A 10,547-nucleotide genomic window follows, 5' to 3' on the forward strand; every position below is an offset into this window, starting at 1 on the left:
ACTCCAGATGGATCAAAAACTTAAATGTGAAACCTAAGACTATAGAGTTCCTCAATGAAAAATTAGGGGCAAATATAGGGGCCCTAATATATGGCATACATAGGCTATCAAGCATAACCCAAAATGTACAAACAACAGAAGAGAAACTAGAAGAATGGGACCTTCTAAAAATTAAAGTTTTATGTGCTTCCAAAGACTTCTCCAAAAAACTCAGAAGAGAACATACAGATGTTTTGTGAAAAAAATATTTGGTAATGACATATCTGACAAGGGACTTATCTCTAGAATTTCACCCAACCCCTAGACCCTGGCACTTTGAACATGGATTTAAAGTCTCCAACTGTAAGAGAATAAACTGCTTGTTAAGGCCACCTCATTTATGGTATATCCCTGTCATAGTGGCACTAGATAACCAGAACATAGTGCCAAAAGATGAGCCCCTCAGGTTGGAAAGCGCTAGTAACATGATTAGGAAAGACCTACCTCCTCAAAATAAAGCCGACCTTAAAGATGTGTATAGAGTAAAGTTTTCAGGACCTCCATTTGCTGATGTGGGGTGTCTTAAAATGAGAAGAAACAACTTCAAATATCCATTAATAATTGGAATATGGAATGTACAAAGTATGAATCTAGGGAAATAGGAACTTATCAAAAATGAAATGGAACACATAAAAATCGATATCCTAGGCACTAGTGAGCTGGAATGGACTGGTTTTGGCCATTTGGAATCAAACAACCTTATGATCTATTATGCCAGGAATGACAAATTGAAAAGGAATGGTGTGGCATTCTTCATCACAAAGAATGTTTCAAGGTACATCCTGAAGTACAATGATGTCAATGATAGAATAACATGAGGAAGACCAGTTAATACTGCTATTATTCAAATTTACACATCAACCACCAAAGCCAAAGATGAGGAAATTGAAGATTTTTACCAACTTCTACATTATGAAATTGATTGAACATGCAATCAAGATGTGTTGGTTAGCACAGGTGATTGGAATGCAAAAGTTGAAAACAAAGAAGAATCACCAGTAGTTGGAAAATACAGTCCTGGTCATAGAAACAATGCTGGAGGTAACATGATAGACTTTTGCAAGACCAATGACTTATTCATTGCAAATACCTTTTCTCAAAAATAAAAACGACAGGTATACACATGGACTTATCCAGAAAGAGTAAATAGGAATCAGACTGACTACATCTGTGGCAAGAGACAATGGAGATGCTCAATATCATCAGCCAAAACAAAACCAGGAGGTGGCTGCAGAATAGACCCTTACCTGGTCATATGCCAGTTCAAGTTGAAGCTGAAGACAATGAGAAAAAGTCCATGAGAGCCAAACTATGACCTTAATTATATCCCTCCTGAATTTAGAGATCATCTAAAATATAGACTTGATGCATTGAACAATAATGACTGAGAACCAGAGGAACTGTAACATGGCATCAAGAACATCATCCATGAAGAAAGCAAATTCATTTAAAAAGAAAAGAAAGGAAGAAAACACCAAAATGGATAACAGAAGATACTCTGAAACTTGCCCTTGAACAGAGAGTAGCTAAAGCAAATGGAAGAAGTGACAGGATAAAAGAGCTGAACAGAAGATTTCAAAGAGCAGCCTTGAGAAGACAAAGTCAATTATTATAATGAAATATGCAAAGACATGGAGTTAGAAAATCAAAAGGGAAGAATACACATGACATTTCTCAAGCTGAAAGAACTGAGGAAAAAATTTAAGCCTCAATTTGCAATATTGAAAAATTCCAATGGATAATATATTGAATAATGCAGGAAACATCAAAAGAAGATGGAAGTGTCACTAAACCAATAAGAACTGGTAGATGATCATCCATTTCAAGAGATGGAATGTGGTCAAGAATCAATGATATTGACGGAAGAAGTCAAAGCTACACTGAAGGAAATGACAAAAAACAAGGCTCCAGGAATTGACAGGATACCCGTTGAGATGTTTCATCAGATGCCACACTGGAGGCACTCACATGGCTCTGCCAAGAGATTTGGAAGACAACAACATGGCCAACTGACTAGAAAAGATCCATATTTATACCCCGTCCAAAGAAAGGTGATCCCACAGAATGTGGAAATTATAGAACAATACTACCAATATCACATGCAAGTAAAATCTTACTGAAGATAATTCAAAAACAGTTGTAGAAGTATATTGACAGAGACCTTCCAGAAATGCAAGCTGGAGGTGGAGTAAGGGATATCATAGCTGGTGTCAGATGGATCTTGGCTCAAAGCAAAGAAAAGCAGAAAGATGTTTACTTATGTTTTATTGCCTTTGCAAAGGCATTTGATTATGTGGATCAAAACAAAAATGTAGATAGCATTGAGATGTTGGGAATTCCAGACACTCAATTGTGCTGATGAGGAACCTGTACTTGGACTAGGAGGCTATCAGTTAAGCTGAACAAGGGGATACCGCATGGTTTAAATCAGGAAGGGGGTGCATCAGGGTTATGTCCTTTCACCATACTTCTTCAATCCGTATGCTGAGCAAATATTCTGAGAAGCTGGATTATATGAAGAAGAATGTGGCATCAGGATTGGAGGAAAGCTTGTTAACAACCTGAGATATGCATATGACACAACTTTGCTTGTTGAAAGTGAGGATGACTTGGAGAACTTACTGATGAAAATTAAAGACTACAGTATGAAGTATGGATTACACATCAATATAAAGAAAACAAAAGTTCTCACAACTAGACTAATAAGCAGCATCACAATACATGGAGAGAAGATTGAAGTTGTCAAAGACTTCATATTACTTGGTTCTACAATCAACGCCAATGGAAGAACCAGATAAAACATCAAAAGACATATTGCTGTGGGCAAATATGTTGCTAAAGACCTCTTTCAAGTGCTGAAGAGCAAATATATCTCCTTGAAGACTAAGATGACCCAAGCCATGATATTTTCAAACACCTCCTATTCATGTAAGAGCTGGACAGTGAATAAGGAAGACCAAAGAAGAATTGATGCTTTTGAGTTGTGGTCTTGGCAAAGACTGCTGAAAGTAGTGTGGACTGCCTAAAGGATGAACAAATCTATCCTGGAAGAAGTACAGCCAGAATGGTCCTTGAAATTGACCATGGCCAGACTCGCCTCACCTACTTTGGTCATGTTGTTAGAAGGGACCATACACTGGAGAATGATGTCATGCTTGGTAAAGTGGAGGGTCAACAAAAAAGGGGAAGGCCCTCAATGAGATAGATTGTCACAGTGGCTACAGTGGTAGACTCAGGTAGGGATCATGAGGCTGGCACAGGACAAGGCAGTAATTTCTTCTGTTGTGCATAATGTCGTCATGAATTGGAGATGACTCGACAGCACATAACAACAACAAGAAACAACATACAGCTGCTCTCATTTTTAAATTATTTTCAGCAAGGTTTTACTTGCATATGATATTAATTATGTTGTTTGATAATTTCCACATTCTGTTGGATCTTTTCTTGAATGGCACAAATATTTGTCTCTTCCAGTTAGTTGTTAGGTAGCTGTCTTCCAAATACTTGACATCATCAAGTAAGCCCTCCAGCACCGTATACATTTGCTTAAATATATCAATGAGTATTCTGTCAATTCCTGGAGTCTTGTTTTTTGCCCATTCCTTCAGTGCAGCTTGGATGTCTTCCTTCAGCACCATTCTTTCTTGATCATATACTACCTCCTGAAATAGTTGACCATTGGCAAACTCTTTTTGGTACAGTGATTCTGTGTGTTCATTCTATCTTCTTTTGATGATTCCTGCATCACTCAATATTTTGCCCATAGAATCATTCAATATGGCTGCTTGAGGTTTGAATTTTTTATTCAGTTCTTTCAGCTTCAGAAATGCCAAGTGTCTTCTTCCCTTTTGTTTTTCTAACTCTAGATCTTTGCACATTTCTTTATAATGGTTGACTTTGTTTTCTTGAGCTGCCCTTTGAAATCTGTTCAGCACTTTTATTTTGTTATTTCTTCCATTTGCTTTAGCTGATGTACACTCAAGAACAAGTTTTAGAGTCTGTTCTGACATCAATTTGCTCTTTTTTTTTTTCCTTTTCTGCCTTTTTTTTTAATGACCATTTGCTTTCTTCTTGTACCATGCTCTTGTAAAACTCATCTAGTCTTTCATAATTGGTGTCCAATGTCACCAGTGTAGCATTCAGATGATCTCTAAATTCATGTGGAATATAATCAAGGTCATATATTGGCTCTTATGGACTTGTTTTAATTTTCTTCAGCTTCAGTGTCAGCTTGATATCAACAAGTGATGCTCTGTTCCATGGTCAGCTCTTGGCCTTGTTTTGACTGAAGATATTGAGTTTCTTCATTGTCTCTTTTCACAGATGCAGTTGATATGATTAGTATGCATTCTCACTCATGAGGTTGTGCATAGTTTATGTTGTTGAAAAGCATATCTGCAATGAAGAAGTCATTGGTCTTGCAAAACTCTATCATGAGGTCTCTGGTATCGTTTCTAATACCAAAGCCATGTTTTCCAACTATCGATGTTTCTTCTTTGCTCTTTGTAAACAAAATAACAACAAACAATATATCTAAAACAAACGTACAATACCTCTCATAACGATTTTTATTAGAAATATGATAGTGCTTGCTATGAGGTATATTTAAAATGACTGCCTTTGTGGATAAGGCATCAGAAGTGAAGAAGAGTAGGACAAGTACATCTGTAAAACTACTTGAAATTTAAAATTGGATAATTTTACAAACAAATTTTAATTACATTAAAAAAAAAAAAGAATCAATTAGTCAGGTGACTCTGACTCTGTAAAAAATATGGTTAATCTAGTTTTGAGTTAATCCTATTTTCTAAGAATTTTATGTCTTTACCAAGATACTGCCTTATGACCCAGTCTTCCTTGCCTTAAGTTCTCATCAATAGAATCAGTATTTGGTTTCCAAGAGTCTTCATCTTTGTAGCTCCTACCAATATGTGGGAATCCTGTTTTCAGATAAAATGGATGTTACAAATTCTCCTGAGTATTCAAATTGTCTTGGAAATTTGACCAGTATCTTTTCTTCCTGTTTACAGAATAAGAAGCTTGGAACAAGCTTAATTAGAACAAGCTTAATTAGAACTAATTCCACAGAGAAGAATAAGAGACATGCCTCTCTGCTACTCTTCTAAATGTTTTTGTTGTTGCTGTTGTAGGCTGCCATGTAGTTAGCCCCTAAGTCATAGCAACCCCATCGGAATGGCATCTGGCTGTTTTGAATAGAAGTTTTCAAGTCCTCTTAGCTGAAAACAGATGCATATTTGGAGGATCTACGTCCTTGACTTTATCCTACTTGTCAATGTCCCCTAAACCAAAGCCCAAACCCCCTGCCATTCTGACTCATAGCAACTCTATAGGACAGAGTAGAATTTCCCTATAGGGTTTCCAAGGCTGTATATCTTTAAGAAGTAGACTGCCTTGTATTTCTCCAATGAAGCAGCTGGTAGATTAGAACTGCTGATCTTTTGGTGAGCAGCTGAATGCTTTAGTTATGCTCCACCAGAGATCCTTCTGTCTATGTCTCAGTCCACATAAACTCTGAGCAATGGATTGTTGTTGGCACTTAGAATCGGAAACTATTTTTGAACTCTTTTGCTGGTTGAGGTTCCTCTCTCCATTCATTCACTCTGTTAGTCAATCCTTCTTTATCCAATCATTCATGATTCATTTAACACACCATTCCAGGCAAGTTTTTATTGTCAGATCTCACCACCTGCCATATCCTTTTTAAAAGACTGTCTACAAAATTTCTGTCTCTATGACACCTGCTTGTTGTCTGAAAACCCAGAAGCTAGCTCTCAGCTGATTTTACTGTTTGAATTGAGTTTTATCATTTTCTCCTACCAGTATTTGCAATTCTTCTTCCACGGCCCATTTGTTAAAGTCTTTCTAGATTTAGGATATCATCATTACAATGAGAATCATATTAACTTGTGTGCCTGCAGAGGGAAAGGTTGAAAATATAATCTTGAAGCTTATTCTAGCTTCAAAAATATTTGTTTCTAAATTTTATTGGTCTTCTCCAACATGTTGTTGTTTTTGTTATGTGCCGTCGAGTTGGACCTGACTCATAGTGACCCTCCTTGGGTTTCCGAGGCAGTATCACTACGGAAGTAGATTGCCCCATCTTCCTTCCGAGGAGTGGCTGGTGGGTTTGAACCGCCAGCCTTCTGGTTAGCAGTCAAGTGCCTTAGCCACTATGCTACCAGAGCTCCATAGCTTACTACAAAACTATACTATACTAAAAAGTAACACAGAAGCAAAGAAATGTTTAATGCCTCTGACAATAGCAATCAACAGAATAAACATTTTGTGAAATATTTCCAACTGCTATTATTTGATCACTACTGAGGAACTAACATCCAGTAATAGACAGAAAAGGTTTTTACCAATTAAGCTCTTGAACAAAGAAAGCTCATGGATTTTCAGTGGGGAAATAAGAGACATATCGTTGGCTCCTTTTTATATCTTGCATGTACATTAATGAGCCTTGTTCCCTGGTCCTTATGAATATAAAACTCTCTTTGCTTTGAATGTTCTTCCTTGTTCCTAGGCTACTGTTGGAACTTTGCCTGGGAAAGGACACAGAATGAGACTCCTGCATCACACATCTTTGGGAATAGATGGTCTCTCTCGTACACACTTTTTCTATGTTCCACTATGATCAACACATTTCTAACATTATAGACTCATTTCTTTCTTTTTTTACTCAGATATTTTCAGAGATTACATTTTATGTAGATTTTCAATTTTTTTTTCCAACTTTTATTGGGACATTTCTACTATGTGACAATTGTATGCTTTCAAAGGAGTTCTTGCTCTTGTTAGCTACAGTCAAGTCACCAAGATGGTTGGTGGCTGCTGCACTTTAAGTGCATTAAGTTAATACATTGGATTGAAATTGAACCCAAAATCCTTTATGCAAGGTAAGAATCCCTCCACTGGGCCATCAATGACATCTGCAGAGAATTTTCTGTAGAGTAGAATTGCCCATGTGGTTTTCTTAGATGTAATTTTTATAGAACAGATCACCAGGCCTTTATCTCATGGAGCTTCCGGTGGGTTCAGACTATCAATAATTTTATTAGGAGATGAATGCTTAGCCATCATGCCATGATGGCTCAGAGAAGTTGTACTTCTAAAGTAGCTAATAAAATCCATTGACTTCAAGTTGATTCTGACACATAACAACCTTCTAGGATAGAGTAGGAGTGCTTCATAGAGTTTCCAAAGCTGTCATTTTCACTGAAGCAAACTGCCACATCTTTCTGAGAAGCTGGTACATTCGAACCACTGACATTTTTTCAGTTAGCAGCCAAATATTTAACCAGTGCACCACCAGGACTCCTTTTGCAAATAGCAAAAGGCATTCTGGTACATCAAACATAGTAGTTTGAGTTCCTCATCTTTCGACCATCTTATCTGCCTGTACTATTAGATGTTTCAAAAGCTAACATTCAATTTCCCTACTTCCCTGATGTCCAAGTATCCAAGTTCTGGCCAATGAAACAAAGTTCTATTCTGTCTTTTCTCCTGCCTCCTTCTCTATGCTGACCCACCCATGATAAATCTACATGTGCACAAGTCATTGTAAAAATGGAACAGGAGGGTAGGAGAATAGTTCCATGATGGCATTATTTAGCATGTAAAAAAAAAAAAAAAAACCTCATTGCCATTGAGTCAGATCCAACTCATAGCGACACCTCGTAGGGTTTCCGAGGTGGTATCATTACAGAAATAGATTGCCCAACCTTGCTTCTGAGGACTGGTTCATGGGTTTGAACCACCAACCTTCTGGTTAGCAGTCAAATGCCTTCAGCAGAGCTCCCATTTAGCATGTAGTGATAGTTTAAATGTTGGCTGGAAATACTTGTTTATTTATAGTTACAGAACATAGTCCATACATTCAAATGTAGTCTGGTATAGAAATCAGTTAGCCGCAGGGATCCAGGTGAGGAGAGAGAACCCAGGCATGCCCAAAGCAGCAGGGCATGAGAGCAAGAAAAAGGGCATTAAAAGGCAGAAACTCAGACAGAGGAGCAGTCAGCCACGGGGACCCAGGTGAGGAGAGGGAAATCAGGCATGCCCAAAGCAGCAGGACAGGAGAGCAGGAAATAGGGATTAAAAGGCCTAGGCATCGGGACAGAGGAGGAGTCAGCCACAGGGACCCAGGTAAGGGTGGTAGGAGAGGTTTCCAACAGGGAGACAAACTTGTCTGTCGGTTTGTCCTACCATGGTGACGTAGTGATGTGAGTTTTGAGGTTGAGTCACTGGTGTTTCAAACCCAGGGGGATGTACATGGTGCACAGGTATCAGCCCAGCTTACAAACTGAAACAGACTAGGAAGAAGGAGGAGGCTGCCCACTTCTCAAAGAATTGGCCAGGGAAAACCTTATGAATAGCGAAGAAACACTGTTAGATACATTACTGGGCAACTTTATGAATAGTCTGGTTAGGTTAGAAGGCTCTCAAAATAGGACTGGGAAAGAGCTGCATCATCTGAGTAAACCCAGCCTTAATCCTATGGATAAGGTAAACCTTGTGAGACCTCCATTTGCTGATGTGGATCCACTCAAATGGAAGAGAAACAGCTACAGACATCCATTAATCACTGGAACATGGAATGTATGAAGTATGAATTTAGGAAAATTGGAAGTTGTCAGAAATGAAATGGAACACATAAAGATTGATATCCTCGGCATTAGTGAGCTGAAATAGACTGGTTTTGGCCATTTGGAGTCAGACAACAATGTGATCTACTATGCCGGGAATGACCGTTTGAAGAGGAATGGCATGGTATTAATCATCACAAAGGATGTTTCAAGATCTGTCCTGAAGTACAATGATGTAAGTCATAGGATAATATCCATACGCCTACAAGTAAGACTTGTTAATATGATTATAATTCAAATTTATGCACCAACCACCCAAGCCAAAGATGAGGAAATTGAAGAATTTTATCAACTTCTCCAGCTGAAATTGACCGAATATGCCATCAGGATGTGTTAATTATCACTGGTAACTGGAATGCAAAAGTTAGAAAGAAAGAAGAATCACTGGTAGTTGGAAAATTTGGCCTTGGCAAAAAAAATAATGCTGGAACTCGCATGGTAGAATTTTTCAAGACCAATGTTTTGTTCACTGCAGACACCTTTTTCAACGACACAAATGGTGGCTCTACACGTGGACTTCACCAGATGGAACACACAGGATTCAGATTGACTACCTCTGTGGCAAGAGGTGGTGGAAAAGCCTAATATCTTCAGCCAAAACCAGGCCAGGAGCTGATTGTGGAACAGACCATCAACTGCTCATATGCAAGTTCAACTTGAAGTTAAAGACAATTAAAACAAGTCCAAGAGAGCCAAAATATGATCTTGAATATATCCCTCCTGAATTTAGAGATCATCTAAAGAATAGATTTGATGCATTGAATACCAATGACCGAAAACCAGAAGAATTGTGGGAGGATATCAAGAACATTATCCATGAAGAAAGCAAGAGATCACTAAAAAGAGGAGAAAGGAAGAGAAGACCAAAATGGATGACAGAATAGACTCTGAAACTTGCCCTTGAGTGGAGAGAAGCTAAAGCCAATGGAAGAAATGACAAGATAAAGGAGCTGAACAGAGATTTCAAAGAGGAGCTTGAGCAGACAAAACCAGTTACTATAATGAAATGTGCAAAGATCTGAAGTTTGAATACCAAAAGGGAAGAACACACTCAGCATTTCTCAAGCTGAAAGAATTGAAGAAAAATTTAATCCTCAAGTTGCAATATTGAGAGATTCTATGGGCAAAATATTGAATGATGCAGGAAACATCAGAGATGATGGCAGGGATACACAGAATCAATGTACCAAAAGGAACAGGTTGATCTTCATCCATTTCAGGAAGTGGCATATGATCTAGAACAAATGGTACTGAAGGAGGAAGTAAAAGCTGCAATGAAAGAGTTGGTGAAGAGCAAGGCTCTAGGAATTGACAGAATACCCATTGAGATATTTCAACAAATGGATGCCCCATTGGTTATGCCAAGAGATTTGGAAGACAGCTACCTGGCCAACTGACTGGAAGAGATCTATATTTGTACCAATTCCAAAGAGAGGTGATCCCACAGATTGTGGAAATTTTAGAACAATATCATTAATATTGCATGCAAGTAAGACCTTACTGAAGATAATTCAAAAAAGTTTGCAGCAGTATATTGACAGAGAACTTCCAGAGGTTCAAGCCGGATTTAGAAGAGGATGTGCAACAAGGGATATCATAGCTGTTGTCAGATGGATCTTGGCTCAAGGCAAAGAATACCAGAAAGATCTTGACTTGTGTTTTATTGACTATGCAAAGGTATTTGATTGTGTGGATCATGACAAATTATGGATAACATTGAGAAGAATGGGAATTCCCAAACTCATGATTGTGCTCATGAGGAACCTGTACCTTGACCAGGAGGCTGTTATTCAAATGGAACAGGGGGACACTGCATGGTTCAAAATCAGGAAGGGAGTG

Source organism: Orycteropus afer, unplaced genomic scaffold (genome assembly GCF_000298275.1).
Source record: "Orycteropus afer afer isolate SDZICR_OR568_19922 unplaced genomic scaffold, OryAfe1.0 scaffold00335, whole genome shotgun sequence".
Classification (NCBI taxonomy): domain Eukaryota; kingdom Metazoa; phylum Chordata; class Mammalia; order Tubulidentata; family Orycteropodidae; genus Orycteropus; species Orycteropus afer.